The sequence below is a fragment of the Mustela putorius genome, unplaced genomic scaffold (genome assembly GCF_011764305.1).
Source record: "Mustela putorius furo isolate JIRA1106 unplaced genomic scaffold, ASM1176430v1.1 tig00000083_pilon_pilon_pilon, whole genome shotgun sequence".
NCBI classification, from domain to species: domain Eukaryota; kingdom Metazoa; phylum Chordata; class Mammalia; order Carnivora; family Mustelidae; genus Mustela; species Mustela putorius.
The window spans coordinates 647510-673691 of NW_025421273.1; positions in this window are offsets into that span (position 1 = coordinate 647510).

Below are 26182 nucleotides of genomic sequence, written 5' to 3' on the forward strand. Positions count from 1 at the left end.
GGATTTCAACATGTTTTTAAGGTTCATTGAGCTGTGTATTTTATCTCATAATCTAGTCTGTTTTGGAATCTGTCCTATATGCACTTGGAAAAATGTGATTCAAAGTATTTTAAATATAGAGTTCTATTTATGTCCAGTAGATCTAATTGCTAATATGTTATTCAAACTTCTTGATCTCATTTTTATTAGGAAAATGCATATTTAGAATTTGATTACTCCTTGACAAACTGACCACTTATCAATGAAATTTACAATCTAGCAATTCATTTTTCCTTGTATCTACTTTATATAATGACACTAGCTTTTTTTTCTTTAAGTGTTTTTCCATGCTTTTCAAAATTTTGTGCTCCGAAAGCATGTCTTTGTAGGCATCATATTGCTGGGTTTTTTTCCTTTTTCCAGTTTGACAGCCTTAGTCTTTTAGATTTATTTCCATTAATTACTAGGTGGACCTTCATTTACTATTATTTTAATAAGTACTCAAAAGATTAAAATATGCATCCATAAGAGCCTAATACAATTATCAATTTTACCTCTTCGCAGTTAATGCTAAAACATTAGAACATGTTAACTCCACCTTATACCATTCCCCCTTTTTACATTACAGCTTGCTCATCTTGTATTCTTGACTCTTATATTAACCTTATAGTTAATAAGCACATATATTTATCACATCTTTATTTTATCCTTTGTTCTGAATACTTTTTAAATTTCCATATTTCCATATGGGTTTATTTTCTGCCAGTTTGATAAGACCTGAAGAAATAATTTCCATATATATATATATATATATATATAGTTCAATCATTCTTCACAAGATACCATAGTACCATATTTGATTTTTCTATCGCTCTTCTTATTCCCCTGAACAATTTGAAAGGGAGTTGTAGACTAAATATTTAAGTATGTTTTAAAATATTTCTCTAAGTTTCACCACTAAATATTTCACTACTAAAATATTTCAATATGTATTTCTTTTAAAAAGTTTGGGAGGAGGGGCACCTGCTTGGCTCAGTTGAGTTAAGTTGTCCACTCTTGATTTAGGCTCCCTTCCTGATCTCAGGTTTGTGAAATCGAGGCTCACTAGTTGGTTCTGCGCTCAGTGAGGAGCCTACTTCTCCCCCTCTCCCTCTGCCCTTCCCTGTGCATGCACTCTTTCTCTTTCAAATAAATGAATATATAGTATATATATATATAATGCTAATTGTCATTATAAAAGAAGCAAAATACAACAGAAATTCTCTGATGTTATACCCTCAGTTATGGTTTTCAACAAATCCCAATCAATGTCTAATCATCATTTAGATCAGTGAGGTAATCCACAGCTCTGAACTAGTCAATTTTAATCCCATATATAGCTAAACACTATATATAGAAAGATACTTGCCATGTCCTGAATTAGACTCAACATGTGTAAGTTGCTTTAGTAACTGTATCCCAAGAAAAACTTTACTACCACAATTTTAAAACCATTAAGTACATTTAACATAGTCTTTTCACTCTTCTTATAAATATATGTAAATACCTTTATAATAATAAAAATATTATTTCTAAATATCTGATAATTAATCAAGATTAAAGATGTAAGGTTCTCGCCATTTTGTAATAATCTACTGACATCAGGAAACATTTTGGTAATAAAACACTGCTAAATGAATTAATCACTAAAATAAGTAGTTAAAAAATACACATTTACTAAAAGCGAGTACACACACACACACCCACACCAAAGAAACAATTAACCAAATATTTCTAGAACCTATTTGCTAGATCTAAATTCTACTCCATGCTATTTAGATGGAAACATCATCCACTGAAATTAGGGATAGTTATAGATGAGTACGTAATGGGAGAATTTAGCCTCTGATCTCTTCAAACACTGTACTTATAAAGCTTCTAACAATTCAAAAGAAACTCATTAATTAATTAGAATACAGAAATTGAACAGAGACCCTGACCTCTTTTGGTTCAACTTATAGTTGTTTTCCTTCCAAATACTTCTTCATCAATGTGAGTTATAATCTAACATGAGCGTCAATAAATCCATCATAGTAGACAAAAATAGAAGAGTAGGAAAAATTCCACTAAAAGAGACTATAAAGTGTGTAGTTTTAATATACTTTATTTTTACAATTATGATTTTTAAAGACTTTTTTTCTAGGTTCTATTTTTACTTGGTATGTAAAAACATATCAAGTATTGGTATTTTTACTTGGTATGTAAAATCAATAGTGCATTTTCAGCATACCTGTTGATGACTTTACAAACAATCATGAATCAACAGCTTTGTTGGTGGAGACACAGATTTCATTAACACTGTTATGTGATTATCTTTCCATTCAAAACCTGACTGATATGAGCCCAGTATGTCCATTTTATTTACACAGTCTAAAGAAATTGAACATAAGTCTCTGAATCCCTGCTGTCTCTCCTTTTAGGTAGATAAGGAGGGCCTTAACATCCTCAACTCTAAATGGAATGTGTAGTCTGAGTTATTCTCTGGCTTACTTAGACTAGTTCCAGTGTCTGCCAAAAATCAATGAGAATGTTTGATGACCTTAGTGACATTCAGAGGTTAAAAGTAGAAGTCATATTTATCATTACTAAAACAAACTACTTTTATGTTATTTATTTTTAAAAGATTTTTTTTTCATTTATTTGAAAGAGAGAGAGAGAGAAATGAGAACACAAGCAGAGGGAGGCTCTCAGCTAATCAGGAAGTCCAATGCAGGGCTCAATTCCAGGACCTCCGGATCATGACCTGAGCTGAAGGCAGACATTAACTGACTGAGCCACCCAGGTGTCCTCACAAATTACTTTTATTTTAAAACTGTTTTGGATCAAACATGGCTGTCAGCTGCCAGGAATACATACCCAACATGTCATAAGATTCTAATGAATATCATCTTGGCAGAAATCTAGCACTTCTTGAACCATTCTACTTACTACATTACAGGAGGTCAAAATAAAAAATAATTGAGAGGATATAAATGTGATTCAAATAATGTTCTGTCTTCCTCCAGTCTTATTATGCCTGACTAGAATAGACATTCGTTGTTCTCTCAACTGATAGAAATTGTTTAAATAAATAGAGATGAATACAAGATATTTTAATACAGATCTTTAAGATGGGGGGACACTGACAAGTTTAAGTATTTCCTAAGCTTCTAATTACATGAGGAAAAATGTCACATAATGCTTCAAATCAGTTAACCTTCTACATTAAAAACAAAATTTTAAGTTCCCAATTATACAGACACAATATAAAGATCTGAAAAAGACATGTATCTCAAATCCTAAGCATTTCTAGGTTATTGGTATGCACAACTATCAATAAGGTCACTTTTTACTGTAAGTACTTGAGTATAAAAAAGATTTTATATTCTTAGTATTATAACATAAATCTGGAATGTTTTGCCAAAATTTAAACACTTCTTTTCCAAATTTAAAAGTTGAAGTTTAAAAGATGATTTTTCTTTATATTATTATAACATAAGCTTGAATAGAAAAATGGTGTGCTTAATTTGTATAAAAATGGAAAGCAAAATGATAATATAAACAAAGTGAAAATAAGCTATAGTCATTCAATTCAGGATTCCTACTCTTAAGAGCTACATAGAGAAAATGATTGAAAAGATGAACAGAACCTATTAAAAATATAAATCTAAAATAACAGAGGTAGGTATCAGACTGTGTATCTATGGTACAAATAAAGTAGAGATACCAGTTTATGAAATGTTATGCACTATTTTAAATTTATAATTTAGAAGCAATTCTAAATAATTTTAAAATTTTATTTTATTTTATTTTATTTTATTAGCTTCCATGCCCAGTGTGGGGCTTGAACTCACAAGCCTAAGATCAGGACCTGAGCTGAAATCAAGCTTAACTGACTGAGCCACCCAGCTGCCCCAATGCAATTCTAAATATAAATAAATCTAATTTTAAATGCTATGTGTATATGTAGTTAATATAGTTAAAAACACAAGACTGCTTATATTAGTTCCAATGAACTGAGGATCTGGGGGAATGGTTGCCAACATTCTCAAGGAATTCAGAGCAACTTACTAGTTAAGTCTGAGGAATGGCAAGAACCAGGAAAGTTCTAAAGCAAACAATGGTTAGCCTGCAGAGTTTTCCACTCTGGTCCTCCACAGGTTACTTTACGCATCTGTTTCTTTCATGTTTCTTTCTGTCATGTTGACAAAAGACACAGCCCATTTGAGTCCTAATTAAAAGTTCAGTGGAGAAAAATTATTTTGCCTGTTCCCTCCCAAGAAAGGATGAGCATTCTAACCACAGTGGCTAAAATGTTAGGGACAGAGTCATATAGTTATTGCCCAATCTTCAGGAACTTTCAGCTGAGAAAAGGCTATGACAAGGAAAACCAGGATGCATTCCAATCTGACACTTTATAAAAAGCCCAGAAGGGGAAATTATAAAGACAGCTTGGGCGTTACGTAATGAGTCTGATTTTAATATAAAACTTTCTGTTAACATTATACCACTCTTTACAAAATTATTTTATTATTGTTCTTTATTCTTTTAATACCCTCTGGCATCTTTTTCACAGACCATATTTTAACTAATGGATTTTTTTCCCTCTGTCTGAAAAATATTGTTAATTCTTTCTGTATATTAATAGTTCTCATTCACTTGCTAGCCTTAGGTACTTGCTACAAACACACACATTTAACATTAGGAGATTTTATTGATAAGTTAAGGTCCTTAATATCATAGGAGCCAAGAAATTTCCTAGTGCATAATTTAAATATTATTCTAACTTCACTCAGAGTTTTGTTTGTTTGTTTTCCTGAAATTCCTTAATAATTTTCACCTAGTTCTGTGGCAACTAACACCTAGATAGTAACTGAGAAACTATTAATATTCCCTAGGGCCAAAAAGCAAGGGAAAGAGAAAGCGAGCCAGAACCCTGATAAGGAGACAAATAAAAAGATTGCTCTCTTCAGAGAAGCAGTGCCATCTGTTCATAGGATACCCACAGCTATATTATGGGAACTAACAGGGAGAAGTCAGGTGAATCGATACTCTGCCTGGACTCCTCACTCCCTCCAGTTTCCTGCTAGGCACCTCCACTGGCCCAAAACAATGGAAAGCTACAGAATGAGGAAACCTATAAATATAATCATGGATTTCTTGGCCGCTTTGGAGTTATTGCATGTCACTTATCATTTCCCATTCTATTATTAAGTTTTCTAGTAGCAAGTCTGTTCTATTTAAAGAATCCTTCTGTGACATATATATAGCATTTCACATGTAAAAACAGTCCATCATCGGTTTCCTTGTGAAGCTGTAGTTTGTTTCTTATTCAGTGGCATAGGCTTAATCTAGGCATTCCTCATAGCTTATTTGTAACTTCATTTTCTGAGGGTTAGAAATCTGGTTTTCATGGTCCATATTTACTTATCAACTATATATGTGTCAAAAGGTAAACTGAGGCATGTTAAACATTTGAAGTTTATTTGAGCAAAAAATCGATTCCACTGCCAAAGTGGAAGTGGCTAGGAGCTCCAGCGGCACAACTCAGAGAGATTTTATAGAGAAAAGGTGGAAGTGAAGTAAGAAAATTATTGACCATCAGCAGCTTTAAGCTGTATTTAGCTGTTTAAGGTTTTCCTGAAGTTTCAATTTGGTACCTTTGGTACAACTGGTGAGTCAATCACAGGCTTAGCTTTGGGTTTGCTTACACATCCTTGTGTGGCATTAGAGCCATCTCAGTCTATTTGTCTCCTTGTTTAGTTAATTTAAATCATGTAAAGCAGTTTTAAATTTGCCAAGCTTTACTTCTGTGAGAAACAAATATACCACTTTAAATCTAGTGGTTTGTAATTTATAATACTATGCATTTCCTTCTAACCACTACTTTCACTGCACATAACAAATGTTTATGTGCTGAATTTGAGTTTTATTCTGCTCAATATATTGTTAATTTTCTTTGAAACTTACTTTTTGATCCACAATTTTTTTTAATTTTATTTTTTATAAACATATATTTTTATCCCCAGGGATACAAGTCTGTGAATCACCAGGTTTACACACTTCACAGCACTCACCAAAGCACATACCCTCTCCAATGTCCATAATCCCACCCCCTTCTCCCAAACCCCCTCCCCCCAGCAACCCTCAGTTTGTTTTGTGAGATTAAGAGTCACTTATGGTTTGTCTCCCTCCCAATCCCATCTTGATCCACAATTTTTTAAAAAATTATGTTAAATTTTCAAATATTTGGACCACTTCAGATATCTTTTTGTTATTGATTTCTAGTTTAATCCACCTATGGTCTGAACATAACTTTAAATAATATTGCACTGCTTCATGCCTCCGCTACAATAAACTACTGTTCCTCTTCCTCAGATCCATGACATAAAGGACGTTTTCTTAGCAGTTCTGCAATATTTTTTGTATGCCCCATTAAGATTCATGAAGTAAAAGCCTAGAAGACATTGGGACTCTCCACAGAGGCTACACTTTCTTTTACCATTGTGCATTCAACTGGTTTCACCAATTTACTATTTACCCTAACTGATTTTTTCTAAATGCTTCTTACTAACATCTCAGGTGAACTAGGGCTTTTGTCTCCCTGACTCTGCTTATGTTACATATCCATGGGTCAGCCTATAATCATAATGAACTACTGAGTTTAAAAAAAAAAAAGTGCATATTTGTGTTTAGCTTCATTTTTGTTGGTTTATTTCTTCCAGTTTGAGATGAAACCCTTTTCAACTCACTGCATCCTGAGTAAAAACTAGAAGTATGGAAGTTTATACCTAACATTTTTAATAAATTCCTGTCTTACTTACCTCAGAATTCCTTACATATCTTTCAAGTAAGAGTCCTGATAATATCATACCTGAAAAAAAAATGGTACTTGTTAAGTGGAGAATATAAAAATTACTTTGAGATGAAAATGATATGAGAATAGGAGGTTTGGAATTAATAACAATCAGATAATACTATCAAATAAGATGAGTAGAGAAACTGGAGAACTCGAGAAAAATAAGGAGACAGGTAACTAACTGACATGAGCTGGGAACTAAATGTGAACTAATGGGAACTAAAACTTGTGGCATCAAGCCAGACTACAATTAGGGATTTGGCTAATAAAGAAGAGATCAGTTAAAACAAAGACTTGGAGGGTGAAAACAAACTGGTATTGGCATGAATTAATTTTTGGTCAATTCAACTGTTACAGAATATTTCAGTAAACATTAGTACCTGGGAAAAAGTATGTTCACAACTTCGAAGCTAATCATGAAAGATACAACCTTGAAGGGATCATTAAATGTACAGAGTTCTCAAAACTCTGTTTATAATTTTTATTATTAGGTTTAATTCATACAGTAACTCTGGTTAATATTATTACCATTTCACAAACTGCTGAAGTACAGTTAGGTAACTGACCTGAAGTAATCTTGCCACAGCACTTGTGCCCCATACTAGCTGATTCTGACAATTTCTTTTGGGTATACAGTTAATGTTTTTTAGTTTGTTTCGATTCATTAGACTAGTGTGATAAATCCATATCAAAAGTGTTTCCAATAAATGTTGTAAATCGAATAGACTCTGGACAAATGACGACTAATTAGTATTATATTAGATATTGCACTCAAGTCCCTGCTATAAGAACTAATAGAAAGGTCTAAATAAAATACAGTTGCTAAGAAAAATAACTTCACTAAAGAATGGCTCCAAATTCTGCCATCTATGACTATTTAGAAAGATTGTATTAGTAAAGGCTCCATAATGTTTTGTGAAGTATTACCATGTCTAAGGTTTTTGTTGATATTGATATAATTGACCTACAGTCCCAAGTAAGTTTGCATCTCACATAATGACTTGACACACATATATTGACATACCGACATACTTTTATTGCAAAATATGTTAACAATAAGGTAACATTCATCTTCTCACATAGTTACTAGTTTTGTTTTGTATTTTTTTTTCTTGTGATGGGAATTTAAGGATCTTCTCTCTTAACAACTCTCAAACATACCATAGGACAGCGTATTAAGAAATCTAAGAAAAAGAATGATGGGGGAAAAGCTTAAACTCTGTGTGTGTGCTCTAACAGAGATGATATTAATGAAAAGATGATTATCAAGGACTAGACATTGTAGCAATTTTTGTAGAGATTAATTAATTATTATAAGGGTCATTCTTGGCTTTATATGAAGATTTTTTTAAAGATTTTATTTATTTATTTGACAGACAGAGATCACAAGTAGGCAGAGAGGCAGGCAGAGAGAGAGGAGGAAGCAGGCTCCCTGCTGAGCAGAGAGCCCGATGCGGGACTCGATCCCGGAACCCTGAGATCATGACCTGAGCCGAAGGCAGCGGCTTAACCCACTGAGCCACCCAGGTGCCCCTTTATATGAAGATTTTAACCTATCTATATTATTCTGACTCATTAAGTTCAACCAATACTTTTCCTGTCCCAATATAATTGTTCCTCTGGAATGATGATGCTGCCACAAAGTGAAAATCAATATTTACCACTATGAGTTGTGGCTTATAATAACAACGATTATTATAAGTTGCAATCTATTAATAATATAGGGTTTTTCATATAAAGAATGCTAAGCAAATAATATTCAGCGAAAATTAGAACAAACTCCATAGCAAAGAAAACCAAGACCAGAGATTATTAGATCTAGGTACGTGACAGTGTCCCGAAGTACAATAGTCTTCTTAGAGAATGTCTGACTCTGAGGCAAGAGGACATAGTTGAGGTAGATGAGCAGTATGCAGGTAAGAAAATCATCAGTAAGCTATACTATGCTGCATAAAACATCTTGCTGAATTATAATATTGGGGCAGAGGAAAAGAAAGATGTAGATATTCTGGATAAAATCTAAAAGATAACAACTGAGTAGATATCTAAAGACAGATTTTACCATAAATACTGAATAAATAGAAGTTTGGCCACAAAGATATTGTTAGTGGATTTGGAGTATAATTTTGCAGCATAAGCTGTACTGAGGTTAGGCTATAGCAGAATAGATACAAGCAAATCACAATAGTAGTAATGATTCCATTGATACCAAATATATAGGAGTTAGGGTCTATAGTTAGAATACGTGGCATTATCCCCATAGATGGAATTGTGTTCCCTTAGAAATTCATATATTGAAGCCCTAACTTCCAATGTGACTGTATTTGGAAGTGGTCTCTTGTTAACTAATTAAAATTAGATGAGGTAATGACAGCACAACCCTCATGATGGCATTAGTGGCTTTATAAAAAAAGGAAGAGACAAAGACTTTCCTCTTTCTCTATCATGTGAGGACACAGGAAAAAGGTGGTGACCAGCCACAATCTAGGAAAAGGGCTCTCAGCAAGAAGGAAATTGGTTTACACTTTGATCACATGTAAGAAGTAAATGTCTGCTGTTTGAGCCATCTGATTGATGGTATTTTGTTAAAGCAGTCTGCTTGAATTAAGATAGTTATAAATATAGTTTAGGAATTCTACTAACCTAATTCTGAATATTTTAATTTTAAATTCAAGATTCAATAACCACAGTCAATAACTGAGAAAATACTCACATGTCTAACTGGATCCAAACAAGACTGGGATGGAGATAGTTTTCTCTTCTCTCTTCCCTTTTAGAAAGGAAAGAGGATGGGGAGCACTTTTTTTTTTTTTTTTTTTTTTTGTTTTCTGTTTGATACTGAAGTTTATTTTTTTTAATATATTTTTTTATTTTTTATAAACCATCAAAAGAAATGAAATCTTGCCATTTGCGACAACATGGATGGAACTAGAGCGTATCATGCTTAGCGAAATAAGTCAAGCGGAGAAAGACAACTATCATATGATCTCCCTGATATGAGGAAGTGGTGATGCAACATGGGGGCTTAAGTGGGTACGAGAAGAATAAATGAAACAAGATGGGATTGGGAGGGAGACAAACCATAAGTGACTCTTAATCTCACAAAACAAACTGAGGGTTGCTGGGGGGAGGGGGTTTGGGAGAAGGGGGTGGTATTATGGACATTGGGGAGGGTATGTGTTTTGGTGAGTGCTGTGAAGTGTGTAAACCTGGTGATTCACAGACCTGTACCCCTGGGGAGCACTTTGTTTTAAAACTACCTTTCCAAGGCATGGACAGTTACCACCCTACATTTCTTTTCCACAGTACTTTTTCATTCTTTATATTTTCTTATAAGTAGAAGTCAGTTACAAGAGAAGGTAATTCAAGCACTGGATGTGTGTGTGTGTGTGTGTGTGTGTGTGTGTGTGTACTCTGCCAACTCACTTTATAAATCGATGAAAAAAATATTGTTTCTTTTGGAATAGTGATGAAATGTTATCTAGCTCATTATCTGATTGATTTCTTTCTTTCTTTCTTTCTTTCTTTCTTTCTTCCCTAACATTTACTGAGCATTTTCTGCCACAGGATCTGTATCTAAGATACGTGGTGGGAGAGAATCCAAGTAAATATATCTTCATTCTTGGATTCTATTGCACCCAGGAAATAACAATAACCGTGATTAAAAGCCAGCTTTTTGTTAGATATTATATATTTGTGATGATGACTTAGCTCAGCAGGGAGCCTGCTCTGTCCTCACTCTCTCTCTGCCTACTTGTGATCTCTCTCTGTCAATTAAGTGAATAAAATCTTTTTAAAAAAGAGAATGAGGATAGACATTTTTTTTTTTTTTTTTTTTTTTTAGGTTTTAATTTTTTTATTTTTATAAACATATATTTTTATCCCCAGGGGTACAGGTCTGTGAATCACCAGGTTTACACACTTCACAGCACTCACCAAATCACATACCCTCCCCAATGTCCATAATCCCACCCCCTTCTCCCAAACCCCCTCCCCCCGGCAACCCTCAGTTTGTTTTGTGAGATTAAGCACTGAAAAAAAATGACGATCTTTGAATCACCTAGTTAATATGAAGGTAGAATAAACTATTGTAAAATAAAAATTCTATAAATATATTGAAAAACTAAATTTAAAAAACCTTACATTTTCTGGTATATATTCATATTTTTTCCCACTTGATATTGTTTCTGGACCTACTTAATAATTATGGGCATTAATGATTGTACTATGAAAACCTTCTACATTTGGGAAAACATTTATTATTTTAGTGTTTTTAATATGTTATAGAAACTATATAATAAAGATGTACTTTTAGTGTATCCTTAAATCTTACTACCTTACTTACACTATGCTTCATTTTTGACAATTTTTTTTCTGAATGTTTTGCTGTGTCTGTGTACAAAGCTAAAAGATTACATCTGGTATTCTTTTATCACAAAACCTTGTTCCTCTTGGATTTTGTTTATATTTTTAACCACCTGGATGAAAAACATACTCAGGTTAAAAGAGGGCAAGCCATCTCCTCTCTCTATTTCTCATTTCCCCCAAATCAATTTTTTTATTGTGCTTTTGTGTATACTTTTATGTTGTGTTTATGGCAGCTAAAGCTGGATTCATACAAGATTGGCTGAACATTGTCATTAAAATGAACTTCTGGGACTAGATGAACTGGTGGCCCTTGCATAGCATGTTTTCTTTCCATTACATACCAACAGTACTTATGGATGAGTCCACTGAAACTACTTTAGTATATGAATGTGATGCCTGACAAGAGAGCCCTGTGTCTCAGTAAACTAGAACAGTCTACCTTGAACAGGCTGATATTTTATTTATGCTGCACTCTCTTAGTTTCTCCAGGGAGAGTCTTTCTCAGTTCAGTTTTCCAATTATTCCATTGATTTTGGCAGGACCAAGGTACTGGCCTAAAAATAGAGCACATGTAGGACTTAATTTTTTAAGATCTTTGCACCAATTGAGATTTGAGAACTTTTATTTATTGGACACAAAGCCAGTTAATATTGCAGAAGCATGCTATGGTGCAGTGATATTTAGACATTGGGTATACAGAGTTACCCCCGGGGCTTATTAAAACATTCCCTACCTCCAGAGACTGTGATTCAGACTGCTGTGGTAAGGTTGAGGGATATATATTTTATCATGAATTCCCAGAGGATTTTGATGCAGATTGCTGGATCAGGACTTTACAGAAAGCTAGAACACTGGAGTAAGGATGATGATGTTGGTTAGTCAAACTCACATTTAATTTAAGCTAGAGAATATCTAATACTGTAGAATTTCTGTGAGTATTAAAAATCTGGCATAATTATTCAATAAATGTTATTTTCCATCTATTTTGTTTAATCCAAGACACATACTTTAATTTAGAATGCTTAAAGTGGAATTTCTTCCATTTAAATTAAATAAATCTGTGGCCTCTACTGACTGAAAAGCTCCTCGATATACTTTAACGACACTGACTTTTTGAAGAAAAGAGATTTTACCTAACACTATGCATATCCCTCAACATAGCACACACTATATTTATGTTGATACTTTCCAGCTTCTTCATTTGTGCCAATTCATTGAATTTTTATTTTTAAATATCTCATCCTACAGATTCGTTTACACAAGATTTAAGCATTTTAATTTTCTTGTTATCTTTGAGGAAATATATCAAATAATTCCCAAAATTTAGAACACACACAGAACAGGTGCAGCTATCTTTTAATTGGGATACATTTGACTTGCTATGTAGGGCAAATTAAGCCATCTTTTCAACAGCTCAATTTGTGAGGACACAATAGTGATGTGATAGTTCTTACCTAACCAGAAATGATATAGTCACAGTAAGAGGGGAAAATAATGGTAAGGAGAAAAAGAATGGTATATTTTAAGGCTTCTGAAAAATCCTTACCAGTTTGAAGATTTATATCCTCCTAATTTTTTATGATCAATGTTTTTTTTTTTTTTTTTTGTCTGGTATAGAGAATTATCAGCCTAAGTACATAAGCAACAATCAAAGCTAAAATTCCTTGCAGAGGAAACCTGTACAATTTCATCCTGAAAAAAAAAAAAAAGTATTTACACTCCCAAAGATAAAATAACCTTGAAGATTAAAGTAAGAAAAGTTTCAAAACACACTTGCACATTTTCTAATGAAATGACAAAGTTGTTTCCATTCTAGAAAGCATTTTTGACAAAGTCCCATATCTGAGGTTAATGACACTATCTTAAGGGCATGAGTCTTGGAGGAGAGTAGAGTTGGTTCAGGAAATTGAAGGAAAAAGAGAGAGAAAATATATACATGGATGAGAGGACATAGTACAAGTCACTAAAAAATAAAAATGAAAACAGGTGATCAGGAATATGAGCTACTCTAAAACTTAAATAAGAAGCATATCAACACAAAAACAAGTTGTAAAAATGTGTAAATGTATGTGACTAATCTTTTCAGGTTATGTCCAAATAAACATTCAAATAATCATAATAAAAAGATGTGTCAAAGCTTCTCCATGCTGAACAATGGTAATTCAATTTGCTCTTGCATGAAAATATTATTTACCAGGTCCCTAAGTAATCACTGCAGGATTTAGCACAAAATATGAAGGTGCAAAGTGATTTGTATACTCCAAATAAATAAATGAGCAACAGTAGTGGGCTGAAGAGCTTCTCATTTCTTTTTCTTCTTCTTAATGAATAATTCTCCACACACCATCTAAAAAAAGGAAATTGTTGTACTTAGCTCTTTAGCCAATTGACAAGTTGACATCCTTATAATGTACTTTATGATTAACCACAATCAAAATCACAATGAAGAATAGACTGAACTAAAAAGAGAGAAAAATACCTTATAACATTAGCTATCAATAGAATATTTTATTAATTTTATTTCTAGAATTTTTCTGGTATGCTGTCACTTATCAAGCAATCATTTAAGGTCTATTTGGATAAACTAGGATTAAATTCTTTTAGGGACCACTTGGGTTAACTATACAGCTAAGAATTTAAAAAGCATGTTCATTTATATGATTTGATGAATATTTACAAATTGTCATATGCAAAAGGTGATCTAACAGTCTTGGTATAAGAGTTAAGGGAAAATAAGAGCAATGAAGTGTTCATAGTCTCTCATGGTTCACCTCCCCTTCCAATTTCCCTCAACTCCCTTCTCCTCTCCATCTCCCCATGTCCTTCATGTTGTTATGCTCCACAAATAAGTGAAACCATATGATACTTGACTCTCTCTGCTTGACTTATATCACTCAGCATAATCTCTTCCAGTCTCATCCATGTTGCTGCAAAAGTTGGGTATTCATCCTTTCTGATGGAGGCATAATACTCCATAGTGTATATGGGAAATTGGAAGGGGAGGTGAACCATGAGAGACTATGAACTCTGAAAAACAACCTGAGGGTTTTGAAGGGGCGGGAGGTGGGAGGTTGGGGGAACCAGGTGGTGGGTATTGGAGAGGGCACAGATTGCATGGAGCACTAGGTGTGGTGCAAAAACAATGAATACTGTTATGCTGAAAAAAATAAATATATATATATATATATATATTTTTAAATTAAACTTATTGTTCTGGAAAATTCAAGCATTAAAAAAAAAAGAGCAATGAAGTGGGCAGGAATTCTTAAAACTGAAGCATGTTGAGCTTGGTCTTGAACAAGGACTATAAATCTTTGCAAAGAAGATGGAAATGGTAGAACTATGACAGTGAGTTTGAAAATAAGTGAATGGTTAAATTTTCTAAAGTGGTGGTTATATAAATTTGGAAGTAACTAGATGAAAGCTGTTAAACAGAAAATAGAAAACAAGGAGAGTTTTGAGTAGAATGATTGTGTAATGGCATATTACTTGAAATATATCATTGGACACTTGTGGGAGGAACTATGATTTGAGGTTAATGAAAAACTGAAGACTTGTTGAAAAGATATCCAAATAGGCAAAAGAATCTGTCCTAGATACAATGATAGTTACAATCCGTCCATAATCTCACCTTCATACCTTCAATAACCTATCCTTCTAGCTTACTCCTTGTACCTTACTCCAATAATTCTTCAGCCCCACTAGGATCTCCATGGTGTTTGTACTGATCAACTTTTCACTGTTTAACCCTTTGGTATTCTTGTTCCCCACCTTGTATTATTTATATTCTATAAACAATAATTTCTTTTAGATACGTCTTCTTCCCTTCCTTTGGAATTCCTTGTCCCTCTCTTACTGTGTATTATCACTTGGAAAAAACAAAGTGTTGATTCAATCCAAATCTTTCCCTACTCTGAACGTGCATCAGTGCAGCAAAATGTGGCTAGAGAAAAACACACTACCCTAACAATTGGTACCACTTAAAAATAAAGATAAACATCAAGTCAGTCAAAAAATATTAACTTCCAATCATCTATATGTCACTAGTGCACTGACTCTTATTTAACACTCTCCTTTCATGGTCTCTTTGTCCAAAATCCCCAGTAACCCCTCCCAAGCCTCATTTTTCCCAATATTCTTTTTTATGAATTCTCTGAGAAAACAGATACAATCAGAAGGATTTTCTAACAATTTTCTTTCTAATGATGTAATCATATTTCCTGCCTTCCTGACTTATGTTTAAAGTTATTTGCGTGGTAGATTCCATATCCTTTCTCTTTATCAAAAATATCATTCCAGTAAGTTTCCACTGGTCTTTTTTCTGTTTTCAATTTTTTTTCATGCTTTACTATATAATTCCTTCAGGCATAAAAAAGTAAATTTCTCCTGTCTAAACAAAATCTTTTTTCCACAATCCCCAATAGCTGTGCTCCATTTATTTGCTCTCCATTGCACTAGCATTCCTCAAAAAGATGTATGTAACTGTTCTCTTATATTCCTCTGCACCTATTTATTTTAATTGAGTTGTAATTGATATTTAAAAATCACTCCACTTAAAGTACACAAATAAATTAGCTTTAACACATGTAGACAGCCATGAAACCATTCATACAATTCAGTATACATGTATGGTACACTATAAAGTTTCTCCATGACACCTTCTCTGCTGCCCTTTTATATCTCCATCTTTTCCACTGCCCCATACCTAGTCAGCCATTCTTCTTATTTTTGTTACTCTAGATTAACTTGGACTTTCTGAAATCTTATATAAATATAATAGTAATATATAATATTTTATCTTCTTTCACTCAACATAATTATTTAGAAATTCATTTATATTATGGTATATAAAAATAGTCCACGCAGTTTAATGTTGATTAGTGTTCTATTGTTAGAAAAATCCTGATTTATCTATTCTTTTTTTATTTCATTTTATTATTTGAGAGATAGATAGAGAGATCACAAGTAGGCAGAGAAGCAGGCAGAGGGGAGGAAGCAGAGAAGAGGGGAAGAACATAGAATGGGGGAAGCAGGCTTTCCTGTGAGCAGAGAGCCTATGCTGGGCTTAATCCTGCCAGGACCTTGAGATCATGAACTGAACTGAAGGCAGAGGCTTAACCCACTGAGCCACCCAGGTGCCCCACAGTTTATCTATATTTGAGTCATTTCAAGTTTTTACGAGTTTACAGGTTTCTTTCTTTTTTTTTTTTTTTTAAGATTTTATTTATTTATTTGACAGAGAGAGATCAGAAGCAGGCAAAGAGGCAGGCAGGGAGAGAGAGAAGGAAGCAGGCTCCCGGCTGAGCAGAGAGCCCGATGCTTTCTGGTTGTTAAGTTCATTTCCTTCTTGAAACTTGGGAAGTTTTTGACATTGTTTTCAAATAGGCTCTCCTTTTCTTTCTCTTGGAGAGATATTAAAAAGTATCAAAATCTAGGGTTTATTTTTTCCCCCATACTGAGGTAAGATCCTCTTTGTTACACTATCCATTGTGCCAGAAATTACAATGTTTTCCAGTATGGCTGGTAGTAACCTAAACTATAAACAACCCTGTGTGATGTCATGTAGCATTCCCTATAATCTTTTGAGGCAGTTATTTCGCTGGCCTTGAATAGTTTCGCCACAACATCTGCTATTGGTACTATGCTGAATAATTGAGCTGGGTGGAGGGAAGGCTTTGCAGATATTCAAGGTGCTCTTTATGTGGAGCTCTCTTCTCTATGATACACTGTGTTCTTCAAACTCCAGCTGCCTTAATTTTCTCTCACACTCATCATCAGCTCCATAACTCTTTCCTGAGCTAAAACTTGAAAACTTTCTCAAGGCAGTAAGCTCTGAGAAGATAGAACTCATCTTCTTTTTTTCTCTTCACTCAAACAATATGAATTTTCACCAGGTGATCTCAGTGTCTTGAAAACCATTGTTTCATATATTTTGCTTGTGTTTTAGATTTTCAGACAAATGGGTAGCTCCTGTCCCTGTATAAATCTCATTCTTCCTTAAACTCATTTTAGGTAGGTTTTCACCCAGTATTTCACCCAATACTTCATAGCAAACATTCTTTTCAACTTCATCATGATCTCTGTATTGCTAAATCTAATGACCATTCTCATTTTTCATTTACTTCATTTCACATCAGCATTTGATACATTTCTTTTTCCTTATTTTATTTTTTTACTCCCATAATGCACATTACCATTGTTTTCTCTTATCTCATTAGCTACTCTGTGTGTGTGTGTGTGTGTGTGTGTGTGTATGAAATTCCTAGAGAGTTTCCAAATTCCTGGAAAATCTCAGGTTCAGTTATACATCTTATATGTTCCAAGTAAGCCTATTCCCTTGATAACTTCATTTAATCTAATAGCTTTAGATGTCTTTTAGTTGCTGACACTACCAAATACATACTTAGTAATTAAACCTTTGCTCAAACTCCTAACTTCCTGCTCATCACCTCTACAAAGAAGTCTAATAACTATCTCAATATCATAATATTCAAGACTGGACTTGGATTTTAACTCCCAAACCAGCTCTCCTTCCTCCTCCCTGAAGCACCCTGAGACTCTCTCTTCAGCTGATGGCAAAAACATCTTTCACCCTTCCAGTCGGTCAGGCCAAAATTTTTGAAGTAATCTTTGATTTTTTTTTTTCTTTCTTTCTCTCTCTTTTTCTCTCTCTCACTCACATCCTATACAGCAGGAAATCTTGTTGTCTATGACTTTTTTAAAAGATGCATAATTTGATCATTTCTTTTTTTTTTTTTTTTTTTTTTTTTATTTTTTATAAACAGATGAATGATCATTTCTTTTTATTTCTACAGCTCCGAGTCCAAGCCACCACCCATTGCTCCTTTGGATTCATGTAATATCTTCCTAATTAACATTTCTTCTCCTGCTCTGTTATCCCATAATCTCTCATTACCGTGGCAGCCAAAGTCACCTTGTTAACTGTATTTTCTGTGCTCTTTTCAGATTAGAAGTCAAAATTTTCAGAATGGTCTTCAAGGCTGTATAATCTTTTCTCCAAACCTTGTGGGTCAGTCTAACCTTATCTTCTAGTTCCCTCTTCCTTGCTCAGTATTCTTTAGACAGTCCAGTTTACTTACCTTATCTCGAACACATCACTCAAGGTTCCTCCTTAAGGCCTTTATATTGGTTGCTTTTCCTGCTTGTGATACTTTCCCTAAATACATACCTTCCTAATTCCTTTACTTCTTTCAAATGTGCTCAAAAAGAAACACCTCGGTAGGCTGCATTATAGACAAGGAACTCTAAAATTAGAAAATCCAAGCCTTTTGTGATTAGGAGCAGGTCTGCCCAAACTTTCCCCTGGATGGAGACATTATCATTATTATATAAGACAATAAGCAAACTTGCCACTACTCTGGAGGGGGACACTGAATCTTCTAAAACTGTTCATTATTCAAGCAACCTTGAAAAGGTAGTCTGAAACAAAGTCATGAAACAAAGTCATACCCCTGTTCTCAACACATGAATAACTGTCAAACATAAGGAAAATATCAAATAATTAATATAAATCAATTAATAGTAATTAATATAAAGGAGCCCCCCACATTGATATAAGTAAAGATTAAAAAGAAGATTCAGAGAATAAATATCACTATAAATGAACAATACCCATTTAAAATACATAACAGTACTGGCTAAAAGAAAAATAAATATTGACAATTAGAAATATTTCACACCTATCAAAATGACAAAAACTAAATATCTGACAATAATGTGGTATAGTAAGGAGTTATGCAACAAAAATAATTATACCAGTGGTTGGTTGTTTGTAGAAGTATAAATCAATACAGTAAACAAACAAACAAACAAAAAAACCCATTTAAAATAATTAGTAAATTTAAAATTTAAATTTAAAATTGGGCATTTTATTCCTGTGTATATACCCATGAAATTTCCTATATCTAAGCATAAGACATGTAACTGTATGCTCATAATTAGAAAAAGAATTAAAATCACTCATATGCATAAAGAAGAATAAATGATATATTAATGTATTATTTAGTCTGCTTGGGCTGTCATAACAAAATACCATAGATTGGATGGCTTAAATGACAAAAATTTATTTCCTCACAGTTCTAGAGAATCCACAGATCTTGGAAATTCAAGATCAAGGTTTTGTCTGATTCAGTTGCTGATGAAGTCTCTCTTCCTGACTTGCAGATGGTTACCTCATCCCTATGCCTTCATATACATTCCTAAATAAACTCACATGGAAAGAAAAAGGTCTTGCCTTCCTTTTCTTATAAGGCTGCTGGTCCTATATAAGGTCCCATCCTGTGACCTCATTTAACCTTCATTATCTCTTAAAGACCTAATACAGCCAAATTCATGCTTAGGATTCTCTCTCTCCCAGGCACCTGTGTGGTTCAGTTGGTTAAGCAACTGCCTTAGACTCTGGTAATGATCCTGGAGTCCCAGGATTAAGCTCTGCATGGGGCTCCCTGCTCATGGAGTCTGCTTCTCTTCTGACTCCCCCCCCCACCAATTCTCTCTCTCTTTCATTCTCTCTCTCAAAAAAGTAAATAAGATCTTTAAAAGCAAGATTCTCTCTCTCCCTCTCACTCTGCACCCCACCCCCACCTCTGGCTCTCTCTGTCTCTTTCTATCTTTCTCAAAAAACAAACATACAAACAAAAAAACCCAACTTGGTTAAAAACACACAAAGCGACATGTATGTTTAAAAATTATACATATGCATAATAAGCACCAAGTGTAAGATAATGCTTATCTGTGTTGTGGAAAGAGGGAATTTTACCTGAGAAGATAATGGGACTTCAAGTATACTATCAATGTATTTGGTTAGTATACAAATATTAAGTATATATTTTGTACACCTTGAATTACAAAGCTAAATCTGGACAGCACTGAAGTAAATATAAAAACAACTATACAGGGAAAACACATTTTTCTTCCTGTAATCCAGATAAACAAACCTTGTTATCTTGTTCCCTTGCCTAAACAACATACCAGATCCCCCCTTTACTCTCTTCTTTTTTTTTTTTTAAGCAAATACATAACTAAAATGTCTTTGTCATTTTTGATTGCTAAGAACATTGAAAAAAAGATGAAGTTAGCCATCCAAGGGTGAAATGAATAAACATATCCACCAACCCTCAGGTAAGTGTGGGAATCAACTGATTCCATGGAAGTAGATTGTGGTGTCCTCAAGTGTGGAGAAGATTGCCCTGTAGGGTTAGAAAACTGGCTAACCTCTCTTTACCCTGGGCACAAGATCACTAAGTCAAGGCAAATGTTTCCAATAGGCTTCATACAATTAGTCAGAAATTTCATCAGTTTTGATCACAGACATTTTGATAATGATCAGTGGGTAAGATCTTTGACAAAGCAGGAAAGAATATCCAATGGAAAAAATACAGTCTTTTCAACAAATTATGTTGGGAAAACTGGAGAGCAACATGGAGAAGAATGAAACTGGACCACTTCCTTACACCATACACAAAAACAAATTCAAAATGAATGAAGGACAGGAATCTATATCAAAGTCTTAGAGGAGGACACAAGCAAAAACTTCTTTGACCTCGGCTGCAGCAACTTTTTACTAGACAAGTCTCTGGAGGCAGGGAAAACAAAAGCCAAAATGAACTATTGGGACTTCACCAAAATAAAAAGCTTTGCACAGCAAAGGAAACAGTCAACAAAACCAAAAGACAACCAACAGAATGGGAGAACAGATTTGCAAATGATACATCAGATAAATGGCTAGTATCCAAATCTTTAAAATTAAAGTACTTCTATTAAGAAATCACACACTTCTTCATAGTTATTATTTGAATTGTTGTTTATCATGCCATGTCCCAAGAGACCTTGGGGTCTATTAGTTTGATTAAATAGAAAAGAATTCCTTCTACATATTTTTAAGGTCCATGGTAATTTGAAAAGATTGTTCAGCTTAACTCCAAAATTAGTGAATGTGTCTTGATAAATGCCTAGGACACTCAGAAGTTGATAAGTAGAAAACAGGCACCATTTATTTTCTCAGTCATCTCTTAAAGTAATGATATTATTATTCAGAATTCTAATTTGTATGTATAATTACACATGCATATACATATTCTCTCACATATCTCTTATAACACAAACTTCCACAGGATTGCATTTTTATTCATTACCAAGAAGAGAACCACTACATTAATGGATGTTAATAAAACATTTCTTAGTGTTTTAGTAATGTTTTATAGCTAGTGGATGAAGAATTAATTTTTGTGCTTTTTTAAATATAATCAGTTACATTTTACAAAGGGCACATTTTCATTTTGGTATTTATGAATAAGCTAGTTTAAAGAGGAGGTTATTTGGAACAATAATTCAGTGCTGCCTTTAGAAATTTACAAGGCATAATGATGCTCTTGAAATATAAAGCAGAAGTGAGATGAGAAGGAGAGGTGGCAGAGATTCAACCCAAACTAACACGATAAATCAAGATTTGTAAACATATAAAATGAATTCCTGCCTATATATATGCTGAGAGTACCTCTGGTATACACACATAGCAAGTGTTCCAAAAAGTCTTTTCTTTCTACATTTCTGTTCCACTGATCTATGTGTCTGTTTTTGTCCTAGTACCATACTATCTTGATGACTGCGGCTTTGTAAAACAGCTTGAAGTCCAAAACTGTCATGTCTCCAGCTTTGGTTTTCTTTTTCAGCATTCCTCTGGCTATTTGAGGTCTTTTCTAGATTCATACAAATTTTAGGACTGTTTGTTATAGCTCTGTGAAAAATTCTGGTGTTATTTTGAAAGGGATTGCATTGACTGTATAGATTGCTTTAGGTAGTATAGATATTTTAACTATATTTGTTCTTCCAATCCATGGCATGGAATGCTTTTCCATTTGTGTCTTCCTCAATTTATTTCATAAGGGTTCTATAGTTTTCAAAGTACATAGAAGACATACAAATGCCTAATAGGTACACACACACACACACACACACACAAATACTCAACATCCCTCATCATCAGGGAAATATAAATCAAAACCACAATGAGATATCACCTCACACCAGTCAGAATGGCTAAAATTAATGACCCAGCAAACAGATGCTGGCAAGGATAAAGAGAAAAGGGAACACTGTTACATTATTGGTGGGAATGCAAACTGGTACAGCCACTCTGGAAAACAGTATAGAGGTTCCTCAAAAAGTTTAAAATGGAACTACCCTATGATCCAGCAATTGCACTACAAGGTATTTATCCAAAGGATTAAAAAAAAAAAGTGATTCAAAGGGGCACATGCAACCCCGTTTATATGTCCACGATAGCAAAAATATGGAAAGAATCCAGATGTCTATCAATTGATGAATGGATAAAGAAGATGTGGTCTATATACACAATGGAATATTATTCAACCATCAAAAAGAACAATATTTTGCCAGGTGCAACAATGTGGATGAAACTAGAGTTTATTATGCTAAGTGAAATACGTTAGAAAAAAAACAAATACCATATGATTTCATTCATATGTGGAATTTAAGAAATAAACCATGCAAACACAGGGGAAAGAAAGGAAAAAAAAAAAATAGAAAGAGGGAGGCAAACCTGAAAAGACTCCTAACTCTAGGGAACAAAGAGGGTTTCTAGAAGAGAAGTGGGTGGGAGGAAAAGGTAAATAAGTGATTGAAAGTAAGAAGGAAACTTGATGGAATGAGCACTGAGTATTATATGCAAGTGATGAATCACTAAATTCTACCCTTGAAACTAAAAATACACTATATGTAAACTTGAATTTAAATAAAATCTAAAAAAGAAGTATTTTATTAATCCTTATGAATAATAACATGTATAAATATCACACACAGACACAAACATATAAGTCTAATACAAACTATGAGGCTTTGGTATTTTTTCCAGTGACTTCCTTTCTTTTATGATTTTGCTAAGTACATTTTTATAATTCATAGCTAAAGTATTTTTAAAGATACAGTGTTGTGAATCTCAAAACTTAATCCATTAAGGATTTGTAAATCTTATAGCATATATGATAAGCTTTTAAAGCTTTATATGTATATTAACATCTAATTGTAATTAGTAGTTCTTGATATCTTGGAATGACACTTCTCCTAAAATGGATACCAAAAAAAAAAAAAGAGAGAGAGAGAGAACACTTTATATAATTTCTGTAATCACTATGTCTCTAAATACTATTTTTTTCCTGCTTTGTTATGAATGGACTATTTACCCTGAAGCTCATCAGATGCAGAGTGGGGCCATAAAATTTATTGTTTGTATTCCACCATTTTGCAATTGAAAGGAGCTGCAAAACATTAATTCATCAAATTTATATTCTTTTAAAAAATAGAAATAGTCTAACATAGTTAAAGGCTAATTTTAAAACTGAATACTCTCATTAATTAAAAATAAGATAAAAATTAATATTAACAGAATAATTATTCACCATATACATTGCATATGTTTATGGTGAAACTATAGCAACCACTTAGGAACGATTTTAAGAGTACAACAGGATATTAATGATTAAATCAAAATAACTGTTGTGAACTGTAGTGCTATCACAAACCATCCAGCAAGTATGTTGACCTACAAATTTTAGTTTTTTATTCATATCTACCTTTCATATTTTATCCCTATCACTGGTATTTTTCTGAAGAATATTTTTTTGAAATATGACCTATTTTGCTATTTTTATAAAGTTGGAAGAATTTTTTTCTACACATTTTATAGTTAGTACCTTTAGAATTATTGACCTCTTTGAGTGTCTGTAGACATAAATTTTTAGGTGACAAATACTGTCTCTACAGGTAATGAAGAAACTGGTGAGCTCAGATACAATTATGTCTAATAAATATATTCCCAATTCTCTTTTTGCCATTAAAATATACAAATACTTAATCTCAAATATTTTCATATATACTTTGGTTTTCTGTTCTCACTGCTCTATTTCTATACACTATACCAGATAAATTCACCAAATGTTTCCTTTCTTTCTCATGTTCATTTGAGTGCTTTCCCAAACTTAGATGCTTTGTAATTATAGGCTTTTCATTTTCATCTTATTTCAGAATATTTTTAAAAAACAAATTTCAGGGTTTAAAAAAATGTTAGTTTGGAACTTCAACTGTGAAGACAAAAATAATTTTGAATTTGTCAAAGATGACTTGTATCTCAATTACTACAATACTGCCACTTTTTTTTTTTTAAGTTGCAATAGTGTATATGTATACAACACAATGGATTCTAAGTGTGTTTATTTGTTTTAGCTTCTTAATATGATAGGGGCATTACTTTTATTATACAGTGTGTGCCACACAAACTGACTTACTATTTGAAACATCTGATAACATTGAAATAATTTAATTTGTAGTTCTCCTTTACCAATAGCTTCAACATGTTATTAGATGTTACCGCATAATCTATACATTAACAAAAATACTAGGGAATGAGAATAAACAAAACTAATTCAGGAGAATAATCCTTTGACATAAATAATAAAGTCATTTCTCTTGCACCTCCAAATGATAGAATCAGAAATCAAGAATCTATATAATAAATAAATCTATCTCAAAGTCAACATTTTGAGTCCCCAAATTGTACTTACTTCTAAGAAATTATCATCTCGGTAACTTTCATTCTTTCCTATTTTCAACTCTTAACTCCTATATCACTATGTCTGATATTTTCATTGCATTTTTATATTACTGCTTCTTTCAAGACCACTAACAACTCCTGAAAATGCAAAAAACTGACTATAATAGAAACTTCTTTAGAATGCTCCAGTATAGGTAAAGCAGCATCTTCTGTAAGCTTCTGTAATTCTTCAGAGGCAACACACTTGTTTTATAATCTAAGATAAATACAGGTCCAGAAAATAACTATATTTTATCTCAGTGACTTAGAAGATTAAGCTATCTTAAGTCTTGAGACACTGGAGTGGAACCAAGAGTAGATACTGGTTTGAGAACTGGACAGTTGACTATGGCCATATTTCTATGGGCCCACAGTATTTGCAAGACAGAAAACTAAACAAAGTAACTATTACATGACAAAAGTATCCATGTAATGATAATATGTAGTCCCTGGCCTAGTGATAAAAATACAGGGAGCCAAAGTTTTGAGGTTCTTCTCTTTCAGTAGATTTCTCATTTTGAAGAGGGTAGTGAGATTACCAAATTCTGAGCACAGTTCCATGAGGAATTAGGACTGTATTATGATCTTGCAACCACTCATCATTACTTTTTATCTCATATATTCTTTGCATTCCTTGTTTGTTCTTTCAATAATTAACCACGTTTGAGGCAATCTTAACCAAATCAGAGTGCTAACTTTTTTGCTAACTTTACTAACGCTTACATATAGACCAGGCTTTTATCTGCCTGACTCATTTGACTATGACTTGAAAGTTTTGATCTCAGAATAAATGCATTATGGAGTTTGTTAGACTTGTCTTCAGTGGAAGAATCATCTATTTCTGTGACTGGAGAATGGTTAATACTATATACTTTAAAGCCATCCATGTTTTAAATCCCAGTTGTCCTGTTAACGGTGTATCTTTAAGTAATGTGGCCCTGAGATTCCTTCACAATAAGGGTTTAATTTTCTCTTCCCCAACTATAGCTAACATTCTTTAGCTCTTTTTTTAATAAAATTTTGAATACTTTATAAATACATATAGAATATTCATAAGTTGTAAGTGTACAGACCAATGAGTTGCACAAAGTATAATAAGGTTCCAGATTAAAAACAGAAAATCAGTAACATTGCAGAGGTCCTCCTGTCTTCATCTCCCAGATATGTTTACCTCAAATGTTATCTATCACTTTTCTGACTTTTAACATGAAAATACTTTCATGCCTGATTCTGAATATTATATAAATAGATACATGTATACATTTCCCTGCTCATGGAAGTAATAAAGTTGTTTCTACCCAGGAGTACAGTAATTACAGCTAAAAAAAGGA